The 16,132-nt window shown below is 42.2% G+C and overlaps 1 protein-coding gene across 1 annotated transcript in view; it reads right to left on the reverse strand.

Moving 5' to 3' along the window:
• LOC126407261 (spectrin beta chain, non-erythrocytic 1) overlaps positions 1 to 13,692 on the reverse strand; it is a 164,646-nt gene extending 150,954 nt beyond the window's left edge. Inside the window, exon 1 of the mRNA XM_050072025.1 lies at positions 13,556 to 13,692. The gene's annotated coding sequence lies outside the window, so the exon portion shown is untranslated. The remainder of the gene's footprint in view (positions 1 to 13,555) is intronic.
• Positions 13,693 to 16,132: the final 2,440 nt, after the last annotated feature.

Raw genomic sequence — 16,132 nt, forward strand, 5'->3', positions numbered from 1 at the left:
CGATATATATATTTATACAAACACACACACATGCAGCTAAAACAAAACCTAAAAATCACAACTTTACCCCTGATTCACTTTAAACTGGATCTATTTTGTGTCTGCTCTCATCAAACTCCATTCTCACTCATTTCCCATAATGCCAAGCAGGTTTGGAGGGAGTTTGCTGACCCTCCCCCCTTCCCTGTACATCCTGGGATTTGAACCAGCAACCTCAACATGACTCTGCTTCTGCTGTTTCAGGATACCAAACCACACACACACACACACACACACACATACACACACACACACACAGACAAGTACACACTACAGATGGTGGTGTGTCGTCTGACCACATCTGGGAGCCTCAAACATTTCATTTATCAGGAATGTGAGCGTAGTGTGTGTGTGTGTGTGTGTGTGTGTGTGTGTGTGTGTGTGTGTGTCACTGAGAAACGCCTTTGGCTACATGGAAATCAAATTAAATGGAGTTCTGCTGAAGGTCAACGCGGAGAGCATCACTCTGTGAGTGTGTGCGTGTGTGTGTGTGTGTGAGTGTCCCAACTAATCATTTAAAGTAAACACATGTGGACAATACGTCACATTACTATCACCGTCCAAAACACACATGTCTCAGTGTGTTAAGTGAATGGATGTGACTGTTAATAACAGCACTGACTGTGTGTATTTAGAAGACACAGTACACTGAGAGTAGTTTGATTACAGCCAAAATAATGAGTTGATTAATCAATTGGACGATCAACTAAAAAATACTTTTTTGGTAATTGATCATCGGAGTCGATTATTATGACAACATGTCAGCCATTCTCCACTGTGAGGATTTGCCATTTGTCTCTTTCAAATGAAGGTGCAACTCATTACTATTTTTATCATTAATTAATCTGACAATTAAAAAAAATTCCTTTTTGTCCACTCAACAATCCAAAATTCAAAAATTTTTTGATTTACCATCAAATAAGACAAAGAAAACATGAACCTTTGTGTTTTATAGACCAAACAATTAATTAAGAACTAGTCTGTAAAGGACACAATGATGACAGTTATCATTAGTTGCAGCCCTCGTTTTGATGAAGCAGTTATTCTGCAGCAATTAGTAATTAATTTTCAACCACAAGAGCTTTTTTCAGAAACTCTGCTTGCATCTTGTCTCTGCACATGGAGTGAAGGACACACCAAACATACATCAAATAATTGGTGACAAAGGCCGACTATTGGATTACCTAGCAGCCGAAAACTTGCACTTGAACGTACGGCAACGTCTACAGCCAAAGGCCAACTAGCCCTCACGTTCTGCATCTGCATGAGAGGAAATAACTCTCCATAACAGCAGACGGCCGTAGTCTGTATTTGTCACCCAAAAAGGGAAACCGGAAGACCAACAGGACGGATTCAAGACACTAGTTGTTATAAGTTGTTTTCGGTTTCATACTCTCTTGACTTAAGCCGTTTGTTTGCTTTCCTCACTTCCCTTTCTCTTCTCATTTACTAAGCTGAATTGCCAATCAGAGGGATTCCATCACCAACAGGCTCTGACCTAGACTCAACATCCTGAATTGGAAGAAAAAGCCGGAAAGGGCCGATAGTGCAAGACACACCGCAAAAACTACAGACAGCGACAGATGCTCACCAATGGGCCATCACTGGCTCGGTGTGAGCTCCAGACATTCACATGATTTGCTGCTTATCTCTGTTTCATAACAAAGTAATAATGAATATCTATCACTGTTTGGACAAAACAAGACACCAAGACTTCACTGTGGACCTGTGGTAAACCATGACAGACATGTTTCACTAGTGTACTGTACTGTACTGTAATCCACAAATTAAACTCACAGGTTTCCCCTCAGTAATAACTACAATCAATTCTCTAACCTGATGGTTTCAGTCCTCTGTACCTTCCTCTCCACCTCTTTCTGGGAGGTTTTGCTGTCTCATCTAACGTCTGTAAAACTAATTAGGCAGCAGCTCCGACTGCAGAGTGTTCAGATCAGACTGAACTGATCATTAGGAGAGTGTTAGAAGCCAAAGAGGAATTAGAGAAAGTCAAACAAGATCTTCCCTAAAGTCATATTTTCTGGCCTGATAGAAACACCCTGATTTTTCCATCTGCTCGGCCTCAGCAGCCGCCTGCATCTATCGGGAAATAAACCGACAAATCTGAAATCTGAGCTGGACGCCTTTTTGGAAACATGCAGATGGAAAATACTTCCTGCTGCAAATTAGTGCCGAGTCTTTATAAACACTTTGTTCACATATCTTATTCATGAGATATCATGGGTGTGTAACTGCAGCTTATGTGGTCTTTTTTCTTACTTGGGTGGAAATTTACATGAACATTTATGAGCTAAGTAGCTTTCATGATCAGTTTGGCTTTCTGAAACCTTATAAAAGAAACTGCATCTATGATGTCATGACGCGTACAGAGAGAGAGCGAAGCCGCTCTTGTTGATTCCTCAACATCTGACATCTCAAAGTCTTGATGTGAGTTTCAGTGGAAGCACCGGAGCAGCTTTCAACACTGCAGGGATGATTGATGAAGCTCGATGTAGGGAGGAAAGACACAGTGTGTGTGTGTGTGTGTGTGTGTGTGTTTGACCCCTGCTGAGGGTAAACCTGTTCACCCCGACGTAACCCAGCTATGTAAACACACACATGCAAGAATGACAAGAAGCAGAATCACAAATAGACAGTTCAAACATGCCATGCTTCACTGATATCTAAGTGTGTGTGTGTGTGTGTGTGTGTGTGTGTGTGTGTGTGTGTGTGTGTGTGTTGTGTGTACTCTGAATTTCTCTAGTTCATCCTGCAGTTCATGCTTCACGTAATAAAGAGTAAGCGATTAAAAGGGGTTCTTGCTGTGAGTTGACTTTTCACACTTGAGAAACTATTAATAGATGAACAGATAAAATGCCCAAATGGGAGCGTCTGTTTTTGGCTAATCCACTTACTTTAATACAGGTTAGGATACTTCATCACACTGATGTTAAGATTCTCAGAGGGCCCTTTCACACCTTTGTCATTTGTTCCTGACTTTCAGACTTCTCAGTTTGACCCAAACCAAAATTTTAGAGTGAAACTTGCCCGACCCACGGTGCAGACCAAACAGCCCAACCTCAGGAGCAGGTTTCAGTCAAGATCAAAGTGAACCTGGCTCGGTTCGTTTCTAGTGTGAAACCATTTCTTTGGATGGTTCAGACTTTCAAACAAATTACAGGAAGTTGTGGCAGGCTGTCGTCAGAACCGAAAAGGGGAAAACAACGCAACAAAATTAAACATGGTAGCCCTTCCCGTTAATTCAAAAGCCAGATGTTTGTGGGTTTTTGGTGCAGGGGGAACAGGGCTCTATATTTGGTCCAACAATTTTATAAATTGTCAGCTGGAGAAAACTGAAATTAATTTGCAAGAGGATGTGAGTGAAGATATAAGAGGACAGGAGAAGCGTCTAACCAATCAACGTCAGGTACCGGCAGCTGCAGCTCACACAGACAAAGACAACAGAATGTAGGTACATCATCGAGTTTAGTGCATTCACATCATTGCGGTGTGAAACTAAAACTAACCAGCTCAAAAACAAGAATCGTAGTTGAGACCTTCAGGTGTAAAAAGGCTCTGAATCTTCCCTCCACGTTGATATTAAAGCTTTGTATCAATGCTAATGCTTTACTGTGAAAGCTTTGAAGATTGCTTTGCACAAAAGCTTCAAAGTAACAGCTTTGCTTTTAAGCAACCATGGACAAGAAGTCCTAAACACCAGGGGTCTCATTTATAAAACACTGCGTCGGATCCATACTAAAAATGTAAGTACAGACAAAAGCCAAAAAGGTCATGCGCCAAAAAGTATACGAAAATTTCTACAACCAGGCTTCCACCTCACCATCTGCGTCACCAATGTCCCGTTAACATAATGTTCGTAAGCATGGGTCAAAGTTTCTCCCATCAAGTCTGTTTTTATAGATCACAACTTCGGCGTAGGAAGTGGCGTACGCCTCTTTCAGGCCTCATTATGTCAATACGCAATCTTTATAAAGACGATACGATATTTGCTGATATAACAAAATCTGCCACAATACGATTTTAATTTGATTCTGGGGTCTGCGATCGATATAAGACAATATCACTCAGTATCCTCTTTGTCCTCAGCTAGCACTGATTGTTTAGGAAGGAGGTGTGCTTGGACGGAAATGGTGACACACACGTCCTATGAGAATTTTACAATAAAGGCGTATCTTAAAGATGATGATATGCATCAGTGTTTTCACTTTGCGTGGTTGATACTGGATCGCTGATCATTTAATCCATATATCAGATCAATGTATCATTACACCCCTACTAAACACATTTAGAATAAAGGAAGGTTTGATCACCTAAAACAACGGAGAAACTTGGTCTGCTGATGAGGACTTAATGATGCGGTCAAAAGCTGCAGAATAATCCAGTAATGACCTCTTCTCCACCAAATAAGCTCTGGTTCTTTAAATGGTTACGTTCAGGATTCTTGGAAACTTGGTGCTATCTAACAGATATTTGTCTTTACCTGAACAACCTGCATGGACCAGCTACTAATGAGACCACTGCACGCTTTTTTCTAATGATTTTACTTGACTTCTCATTTTCCTCTTTCCAACCTGAAGAATATGACACGCCCACTGATGCCGCCATGGTTTGCACCTCAGGTCAAGGAACGCCTGTGATGCTTTGGTTCCAGCTGTGAACCAACTTTTTGGGGTTCTGAACCACTTTATTTTTGGTCGAAATGCTCCGAACCTTTCAAAAGCAGGTGTGGGAACAGTTCTATGTTGGTGGAAAGGGAGTGTGAGTGGATGGTATACGTGTATGAGCCGTCAATCTGGACTCTGATTGATTGCAGTTCATAAAATCTGCAGTGTTTTGCTGAAGGTGGTCGTCTCCATCAGACGTCTCTATATTTGGCTGAAGCTCTGCCACTGGGAAAAAATCTCCTCCTCCTCCTCCTCCTCCTCTTCTCTTGCTCCTTCATACCCTCCTCTCTGTCGCACTGTTCCACTTCCTATCTGCTGGACACTTTCCAGAACATTCCTCCCTCTCTCTCCTCTTACCTCCTTCCTGGGAATATTTCTCAGCTGGTATGTTAACTCATGTCCTCGTTTTCTCTTCACCTTCACCTCCTGGACCTCCTCTACCACCCCTTCTCTCATCCTTCATCCCTTTATCACAACTACATGATCGCACCTCCTCCGATACAAACCTCCCATCATCCTCTTTTCTCCCCTTCTTCAGCGGTGCTAATTTTGGCACCTGGTTTAGTTTCAGCTCTCCTCGTATCCCTCCTCCCACCTCCTTCTGTTTTCTCTCTTTCAGCTCCCACACTTCCACTACCCCCTCCTTTCTCTTCTCCTCCTCCCGTTGGACCAGCTCCCGCCTGGCTTTCCTCTCCTCTCCCACACACGTCCCCCTCCCTCCTTCCTCCCCTCCCTTCATCCATCACTCCCTCCCTCACCTCCCTCCTTATCCTTGGGCCTCAAGATGAAGTTTTCTCCTCCTCCTTTCATCCAAACTCTTTCAGCTTAAAGTTTAAGCTTCAAATCCACGACGGAGGGATGCAGATGAAGCTCTCTGCTTTTTAAGTAAAATCCCTGAAACATTTTCAGCAACATTATTTCAGTTTCTCATTTTATTTATTCAATTTTCAAACAACGCTTTGATTGACTGCAGTTGGAAATATACGTTTAAAAGCTGCTTCATGATGTGAGTTAAGGAAATGTACGTACAGAATATGAGCGGAACGAGGGATGAAAGGACATGAGGAGGAGAAACAGGGCTGGAAGAAGAGATTAGTTTAAGGCAGTTTAAGAGACAAGCAAAGGAGAGCAGTGGGATAAAAAATATGATAAAATATCAGAGTAAAAGGAGGACAGGGGTGTAAGGTGAGGAAAGGAGGAGAGACAGTAGAGGTGACCAGAGAAAGAGGGAAGGAGGGATGAAGGTAAGGAGAAATAAATGTGTGAGAGGGAAGAAGGGAGGGACTGCAGGACAAGAAAAAGGACAGAAACACAGTCGACTGGCCTCGTTTCTGAAAATACAACTCGCCGCACAGCTCTGTGTCTTAAAGGGACAAAACACCACATCTTCAGTTTGTGAATTCAGCCTTCATCATTAACCCCTCATTATCAAATCACATGTCAATCAAACCATGTGGGCGGGGCTGTGACGCCTACTTTCTTTGGATTCTGCCTGAAACTTTTCATTTTACTCTGAACACACCAGAAACCTCCAAGCCTGAATAAAACATAATAATCAATAAGGAAAGATTTATCTTTCACCTGAATCTCATGAATTTTATCAACTCCTGCAACATCCTCATTGTGCCAAACTTATCTCACTTTACTTATTTCTGGGTTTTCTTCACCTACAAACCAGTCAAGGGGTCTTAAGATGAATCTGAGGGGTCACATGATGATTTAAGAAAGAAAAGAAAAGAAAAGAAGAAAATGCAGAAAAGCCGAGACACTTTCCTGGCTCATGTCTCAAAAGTCCTTCAAATAAAAACAATCTGCAAAGAATAGAAGGAAATTTTATTACCTGCTCACACTGAGACCATAAACTGAGATGAGGGATCACAACAAGAGGACATGACTTCATTTTAAGAGGTCACAAGCCAAACAGGAGCTGGTGATTTAAGGGACCAGCGTGATTTAGGGGGGTATATCGGCAGAAATGGAATATAACATAATAAGTATGTTTTCTTTCGAGTATAAACACCTGAAAATAAAAATTGTCGTGTTTTCTTAACCTGAGAATGAGCTGTTTATATCTATATAGGGAGCAGGTCCTCTTCCTGCCATGTTGTTTGTTTGTTTCTACAGTAGCCCAGAATGGTCAAACCAAACACTGGCTCTAGAAAGGGCCGTTCACATTTTTGGGTCCACCACTGTAGTTCGCAGCGTCTCCACGACAAGCAATGTCGAAAAAGCACTGATTTTTTTTTTCTGTGACATTTTATCCAGTGATTTTAACAGTTTTTATCACCTGGGGTCTCATTTATAAACACTGCATACGCACAAAACGAGGGCTGAAAGTGGGATGTATAAAAATGAACTTGATGGGAGAAACTTTGACCCATGCTTACGAACATTTTGGAAATAGGAAATTGGAGACGCAGATGGTGAGGTGGAAGCCTGATTGTAGAAATTTGTCAAGTATTTTTTGACGCACGCCATTTTTGGCTTTTGTTCCTAAGTTCATTTTTAGCATGGATCCTACACATTGTTTTATAAATGAGACCCCTGGTTGGTTTGTTTTGGAGAGAAAGAGACCTCTGTGGATAATTTGGCTACTGGTAAAAACCTCCTGAACTTCTGGATCTTAAGCTATCAGAGAAAACAGGTGAGCATCCATTCAGTTGCTGGGGTAGCGGCAAGTTTCCAATGCGCCGAACATCGTCAGAGAAACACTGATTTGAAAAATGAAACTGCTTTATTCAGTGTTTTTACCGTTTTAAATCACCTGGTCCGTTTGTTTTGAAGAGGAAGAGACCTCTGATAATTTGGCTCCTGGTAAAAACCTCATGAACCATGAACACTTCGGGAATTCTAACCCTAAGACGTGTCAGCTGGTTGCAATCTGCAGTCCTCACCACTAGATGCCACTAAATCCCCCTAAATGTTACACAGTAAACCTTTAAGAGAAACTTAGGTGAAAGACGTAAAAGCTGAAACAACACTAGGAGTTAGATATTTAGATTTTCTTTTTAAACACGAAACAATCACATTGCAATATGTGAAAACCTAAAACGTCACCATTCACAACATCTGCTTTAAGTTTTTTTCTCTGAGCTTTGTGATTATTTTTGAAAACTTTTCATTTTAAAGAAGAATATCTAAATACAGAATGCAACAAACAGACAAATCGAATTCAGGATTGAGAGTGACTGGACTCTGACAGTGCATAAAATATCAGCAATTATTTTCTCAATCAATCAATCAATCATCAGAAAAATTACCAACGCCAAATTTGCTAATGGGTTAATGATTTAAGTCAGATTTAGCTTCTCTGCACTGTGAGGATGTGCTGCTTTCTTTTGTGTTATATGATTGTAAACGCAATAGTTTTGGTTTTCGGACTGTTGGTCGGACAAAACAAAAGATCAGAACTCAAAAACATTTCCAAAATCCTCTTCCTCTCTTTCCCCGTGGACTCAAAGACAACAAATAGCTGGTGCACCACTGAAAACATCCCTCTGATCGCCCTCTGTCACACCATGACTGGACAAAATGTGCTCTGGCTCTGCGGTTCTCTTCAGTCTGTTACAAAGACACTGACTCCGTCTGTACACAGAGGTGGATCAAAGACATGTTTCAAAGGTTCCTGTTCTTTATGGTGTTTCTGTTCACATGACTGCAGCCGCTCCTCCTCCCTGTCCCCACAATCAAGCCGGACCACCGTCCTCGTCCTCGTTCAGCAAACAGCCAGACTGAGACATACACTCTGTCAACAGTGTTCTGCACTAATTAATACAGCCACACACTCACAGACGTGTTTACAAGAGAAGTGGAACAAGCTCCAAAGAGAAAGGAAAACTAAATGCGACACAGAAACTGACACAGAGAGGATGAAAGAGAGTCAGGAAAACAAACTGTGATAAATTGATGCACTGAATGTACTTTTTGGGATGTTTGATGTGATTTGTAACAGTGGTAGTATCGCTTTGGTCGTTTGGTTGAATGTTGGTTTTGTATTCATGTGGAAAAGTCAACGTCCCTGGACACAAGACAAATTTCAGAATTTCTTTCTGATTATAAAGTGAAATCTTAATCTTAAACTGGTGTGAGGAAGAAGAGAAAGACTTTAAATGCATGAGCTGGCATGCTGGCAACACTGCAAATTGACGTTTCTTTTCCTTCAACAACAAAAACACGTAGTTGGATTTAGGAAAAAAGAACAGGGTTTGGCTTTAGAATCTTACAGGAAGCAAACACTGCTCTCCTGGGTGAAAGTCGGTGTTTGTTGGGCCACCACAAACCACCACACCTCCCACCTGCCCCACTCTGACTTTTGCTGCCTTTTGTGGTTGTCCTGCCGCGTTTCTCCCCTGACGCTGCCGGGCACCAATAAACTGTAACGGCAACTGGCCGCGCATCATGCCGACATTAAAGGACGCCTTTTATTGTTGATTTCTGACTCTGCTAGTCACTGCCCAAGCGCCAGATTTTGACGACTTTGGAGTGAGACCAGGCTCATGTAGAGGTGTGTTTGCCATGCCAATAACACCTCTTTGTGTTGATTTAAATTGAACCCCCACTGCACTGAAAGGCAGTGCACCTGCATAACACAACAAGGTGTTCAATTTACTACCATTTTCATTTAAATAAACATTCTGCTTCATTTTGTCAGAGCTGAACGCAGCCCTGATCATCCAATTCATTTACAGATATTTTGAGATCAATGTGTGGTACAAAACTGTTTCTTTTTTAACTAATGAAGCCAAAATTCTCAAATGTGAAACATTTTCCAAACTAAAGCAACTGTACAAGAACCTCATCCCAATAGAATACAGCCTAAAACTGGTGAAATTATGAATTCAATTAGGAACTGATCAAAGAATAAAAAGGCAAGATTACCAATCTGACCAGACAGTTTCTACCAGCTTACAGTTATTGACTACAGACACAGTTGAGGCTCAATACTCAGGTAAATCAAAATGTTACAGAGCAGGTTTCTAGCTTTTAGAAACATAAACTTAGTCTTAAAGTGCATGTCCAGGTTTCACACAGCATCTTCCAGTGTCTCTGTAAGAGTTTGGTTATGTAATCAGCCAGTATTCATCTGAAGTCCTCCGTGTATTCCTTCACAGCCTCCTCTCGTTCAGAGCGCTGATGAAATGCGACATGAGCAGTTCAGTTTAATATTAGCCTGGTATTAAAATGATATAGTTGAGAGCTCAGGACTCTGCCGCCTGCTATTTGAGACGCTGCAGCACAGCAGATGATTTACAGCTCAAATCTCCCTCTGCATCACGCCACCCGAGCCGAGCCGAGACAAACCTGCATCATCATCATCATCACCGCCGCTGAGGTCTTAGTGAAAGGGAAAGAGAAAAAAAAAGTCTGACTTTGAGCCAAAGTGCACCCGGCATGCATGTTTCCTGCAGGAGAGTCAATTCATTTAAAACGTCCCTGCAGATCATTTGTGAGCAAAACATCTTCATCAACATCAAACCTGCAGAGTGAACCTGACACACCGACGGATATGATCAGATGCATAAACCTAATTATTAGCTCCCAGCTTCAGATGAAGCCACACCTAAAATCAGAGGAAACAGGTCCAGAAAATGTTTTTTAAAGATGCTGCGTACCAAATTCTATGTTCCTTTAAATTAAAACCACATTTCCCATAAACCCCGCTGCACCCTGTTCTATTTTCCATCTAATTCTGGCTTCGCTCCATTTTATTTTAAGAGCCTATAAACACAAGCAGCAGGTCTGCGTTCTGACGACGTCAGCGAACGTCACATGGAAACTAGACTGTTTTTAGAAAAGTACAGTGCTGGTCTGGATATAAAGATGCTTCCTGTGTAGCTCGCCACTCACCACTGCTGCAGGCGAGAGGCTCCAGGCTACATTAGCTGCTACTAGCATAACACACCCCAATCTCAGGCTGAACTGTAGGCAGTCAAGTTGCATTATGGACAGTGTAGGTGCCAGGTTTTTACTAGAGAAGAGGATGTGTTGGATTAAAAAAAGGATGATATCTGTGGTTCTGCTGTGTCCATCAGGAGTCTGACAACGTTACAGAAGTGCAACATTAAATCGTGGACTACGATTTTTGTCTTAATTAATAGGACAACTAAGATAGACAGGAAAGGCAGGAGAAAGAGGGGGGATGACACACAGCAAAGGGTCACAGGTCAGAATCAAACCCAGGCCGCTGCAGCCTGTATGTGGCGCCTACTGTATCAGGTGAGCTAGAGGTCGCCCCAGACTACTTTTTTAAAGTTAAGTGTCAAAAAGTTTTGGCATTTCCACAAAAGCTCAGGTATCCCTCAGCAGTATGAAGAAGTTTAAAACAATGCCCAGTCTTAGCAGACGTAAGGTGACATACCCCATGTTAACTTTTAAAGCCCTGACACACCAAGCTGACGATCAGCCGTCGGTAAGCATCGCCCTAGTTAGTGCAGTGCGTCCTGTAATGTCGGACTCTATCGTTTTTTTAAAGCCATTTGAGCATGTTGAAACGGTGTCAGTGGCGGTGGAGCCCATCGGTGAATGAAATCACTCTGATGGTCAGTTCAGCTCAGTACACATAAACAGAAACTGAATTGAGGAAAGTAAACAAAGAGCTAAAGTTAAGAGGGAGTGAGACCAAAACAAACTGGTTACGGAAGTTAAGATGATTTTTCTTTAGCCATTGAGCTCTTTCGCAGATACGCTCCTTGATGGTTTGTGTTACTGTTCACTGGTGCACAGTAAATATGTTTTGTTCTTTCAACACTGATTTGTGTTGTTAATGTGCTAACTGGCTAACTCAGATGGACTTCTGGTATCCCTTTTTGAATGTCATGTACAGACTATCACTGTTTGCTGATGTGAGGAGTTATTTCCTCTCACGCAGGTGCAGAATGTACTAGTGGTTGGCCATCAGCTCTAGTCTTTGCGGAGGGTTCACATGCTTTTTGGCCAAGACACAGCGATGTCAGGCAATGCAGCAGGGGGCCTTCACTGCCGCTAGTTCTCTGAAGTCAGTTTGGTGTGTCTGGGCTTTTAAGATAGCAGTCATTTACAAGTTTGGTGAAACTTGTGACTCATGGTGGTGCAGAATTGTGCAGCTTTACTTTGACAACTTGTTTAAACCTGCAAGAGAAACTTAGGAACGCTTTCCAAGTAATGTTTTGAGATTAGGAGAAGAAGGATATTGCAAAGAGCAGATCTTACAGCTCACCATCACACTTTCACATTGTCTCAGAGATGATTTTACAGATAAAACAAAGACTGGGATTGACAGATTGACTTTCACCTCCTCCAACAGTGTCCTTGAGCTCTGAATCCTGACCTCTGACCTCCCTGTGGGGGCAGGGCATGAAATCCAACACTGATATGATGGTTTCATGGAGTTCAACTTCTTAACAATCCAAATGATTTCTTTCTAAAAACTGATTTACACCCAAAAGGATTAAAGCAGGAGGAGCTGTGGAACATGAGAACAACCTGACACCTTCCTGTGACATCTTAAAGGCTTCAGTCAACAAGTTGCCAAATGCTCCCCAGTTGCTGCATCAAAGAAATAAGGAGGACGGGTGGGGGAGGAAGGAAACGATGATGAGGGAAAATCTGAGGTGAGAAAGAAGATACGTGGAGGAGAAAGAAGGGAGCAGTCAGAGGGTGATAGGAGGCAACATTATGAGGAAAGAAGAAGGAGAAGGGTAGAAAATCAGGGTGGAACGACAACAGGAGGTGACAGAAAGAAAGGAGGAGAGGGGAAAGAAATGGAGAAGGGGAGGGAGGAGGAGAGAAAGCAGCAGTCCAGCCTGTATCTGATTACATAATTGCTCTACAGGATTTGAAACAGGGTCTGCGCAAAAAAAAAATAAACGCCTCAAAGCAGCAGCGTTTCTGCTGTCACAGAACAACTACAGTGTCCTGAAAACACTTTGAAAATCTGCAAAATCACTGCGAGGATATTATTAACAACTCCGTGTGTGAGTTAAAAATATAAAACTACCGAAAACTGCACAAAAATCACAATAATCTCTGTATTTACAACTACAGGAAGAGTCCAGAATCATCCTGGGATCATTTAAGACTGCAAAAATATAACTATATTCCACAAAATGTGAATAAATGTACAATTATTCAGCACAAATGCAGTTTGAGGTCATCACAGGAGTGATACAGTGACAGCAGGAGAGATCAAATACACCATAAAGTACAGAGAAGGTCACTGCAGAGACTGAGAGTCCCTGTAGGAATATCAGAGGAGCATTATGGGAATATTCTAGTGTTTTTGGCTCTGGGGGTGAGGTCAGCAGAGGCGACCACGCCTGCACCACCATCCCAAACACCATCACCTCCATCTCCATCAGGGAGATTACAAAAAAAGACCTCCATCAGTTCTGAAACACAGAGAGCTGCAGGATACAGAGACCTGCAGAGTTCAACAAAACAACAACAACCAGCAGCAGCTCTGGCGCACTTAAGCCAAAACACACACACACAAACACACATCAACACAAGTTCAACAACACGATGGAGAAGCAGGGGGAAAGCAGAGACACACAGCCGGGAGAAGAGAGTCGCTGCTCGGCGTGTGTTTGCGCCACAACCCGCTGCTGCGCCACGGGGGTGGTTCTGCAGGTTTAATTGAAGGTTTAAACAATTAACCCGAGACAAGCTGCCTCTATCCCGCGATAAGGGACGCTCATCCCCGCCACACACACACATGCACACACAGCCGTCGTGGATGTGGATGCTTCTCTGGCGACAATGAAACAAATCCGTGCAGAGGCTGGTGGGAAATGAAACAGGCAGCAGGAACCAGCACAGAGCGGACCGGCTCCGGGTCGGACCGGGCTCACACTCACCTGTAGGCCGGGAGAAGCGCAGAGGAGTCCCGCTCGGAGTGAAGGACGGACGGACGGACTGCTGAGTGCTCGGAGCAAAAACAACGCAGGAGCACAGAGTCCTGAAATCCACCAATCCTCCTCCTCCTCTTCCTCCCCCCGCCCCCCAGCTCCGCTCTGCTCTGCCTCACCACGGCCCGGACTGCAGCGCCTGGTGCGCTCGGTTCATGCACCCTGCAGCACCGGCAGGGCGGCGCCTCACCACCCAACAGAGAATGAGCGCCATCTTTGAGGCACTGTTAATTCTGGTGCCAAATTGTATACACTCAGCCCAAAAACTAGATACTTGATGCAGAAAAGATAAAGCAAAAAAGAGCTTGATATCTGTGGTATGAAATCATTGCATCGTCCACATCATGGTCCCACAGGAAGAGCCCACCGGAGACTTACACCAGCCCAACAGTTAACTTGTGGTTTAGCCCCCTGAACATTTGAATAGGGACAAAAATGATGTACTCATGCAGCTCCTCTAGACTTTAGAAATGTTATTAGACTGAATGGATTAAATCCAGATATGAGTGATTTTGGGGTTGTAGTGGGGCAAAATTGGGGCCCTCCAAAAGCCTGGAATGAAACGTTTAGTTTGGTTCGCTTTTTTTTTTTTAAAGTAATTAGTGACATAGCTAAATTAAAAGTGGCTGAATAATCAGTTTATAGACCAAACTTACAAAAAAAAATAATGGGAGCTGTCTGAGGCCCCTTTCACCCCCAAAAGGTGCAAAATAGTTTAGTCCGCCCCTGCCACTAGGATTCCTCTTAAAACGCAACTAGAGCCAAATGAGTGACTGTTGGAGCACCAGCGCACACTGTCATGTCTTTCCCCAAGAACAGGAAATTGGGTCCCAAATAAAGAAAAGAAAGAAGGTAAGAAACGGAGAAGAAAGCAAACTGACTTTGTAAGTCTTATCAGAATCAGAGATACTTTATTGATCCTGCAGAAAAACTGTGATCTGTTACAGTCACTCTGATGTAAAGAACAGAGAATTATCATAAGTAAGAATAAGAGTATGAAATAGAAGTATGTAAATACAAAGCAATAAAATAAGATAAAACAGAAATGAAAATGTACATTAAAATAAAAAATAAAATTAAAAACACTGTACTTAAGATATGAAAATATCAAAAATAGAATATATATCGTCACTGTGCTGAGGCTGCAAGTGTGAAAATGTAACTACAATATATATATACATCAATAGAATGAACATGAATAGAATAAAGTAAACATATGTACTACAAATACTTACTCATGATGTGCATGATTAAGTTGTACACTGAAAAATATTGCAGCAGTTGAATAATTGCACCCAGGGGATACTTATTAATTATAAATTCAGAGGGTGAATAAAGTCCAGATGCCAGTCTACTGACTCAGAGCGGCTGACACTCTGACAGAGGAGTTGTACAGGTTTATGGCCACTGGGCCCAGAATCTGGTGCTACACCTCTGATTGTGATGCTCAGACATCTCTTTCATAATGTCTAGTCTAGTAAAGTCTATGAGAAAAAGATGCAGGCAATACAGATATGTGTAATTAATAATTCATTTAATAATTACTGTTTGTTTGTTTTAAAACAACCAAAATAAACAAAAATATACAAAAAAACTTCATTCATTTAAAACGTTTTTATTTTTTTGATCCTATTTCATGATATATAGTTTAAACTGATTTTAAGCATCACTTCAAAGCAAATATCTGTTTATTTTTTCTCATTCTTTTCTCATTTGTAAAAGCCATTTGAGGTCAAAATAAAAAACAATATCTTCATGACACTGTAACAGGGAATAATAAACTGTGTTGTTGTGTTTCTATTGGTTCATCAGCATAATTCAAAATATATCTTTGGTGGAAATAAATAAATAGTTGAAGTCAGACTGTGTGGTACATACGGGAGCCTGCAGGGTCAGAAAGACGGTAAATGGTTTATTTTCGCAATGGAGAACTTGATATTTTCTTCCCTGCTGTGACACTGAGTAAATCAAAGTAAAAGTGACAATGCATTTTTAGGATCCACCTGTACTGTGAGACTGTCTCCACCCTCACGGCTGCACTGGGAAATATATGAAGCGCTCCCTGCTCCTCGAGTCTGAGTGAGAGGCGGAGATTCAGGCAGCGGAGAGCAGCAGCAGGAGGAGGAGGAGGAGGAAGAGTCTGCAGAGAGTGAATGATGCCAAACACTGAAAAGTTGGGGATGAGTGTGATCAAACAGAATGAATGTATGAAGGTAGATCATTTATTGTTGGAAAAATCATAATAGACTTAAAACTTATGTTAATTTATCAGTGATGCTTTAACGCCTGAAAACACTCCTCTGTTCTCACCTCACAGCTGCCGGCTGAGAAATGTTTGCGTTTCCACACACAGTTCCCATCAGGCCTCTGGGTGTGAGGGGGAATGTAATGCTGACCCTGCTCTTATCTCCACATTTTAACCACCACATCCTCCCTGCTTCCAGCAGACAAACCCTGCAGCTCTCTGTCCAGGCACTCATCTTTATAATCCTCCTACACTGATGAATCATCGGCTCCATTTCACCA

The sequence above is a fragment of the Epinephelus moara genome, chromosome 19, assembly GCF_006386435.1.
Source record: "Epinephelus moara isolate mb chromosome 19, YSFRI_EMoa_1.0, whole genome shotgun sequence".
Classification (NCBI taxonomy): domain Eukaryota; kingdom Metazoa; phylum Chordata; class Actinopteri; order Perciformes; family Serranidae; genus Epinephelus; species Epinephelus moara.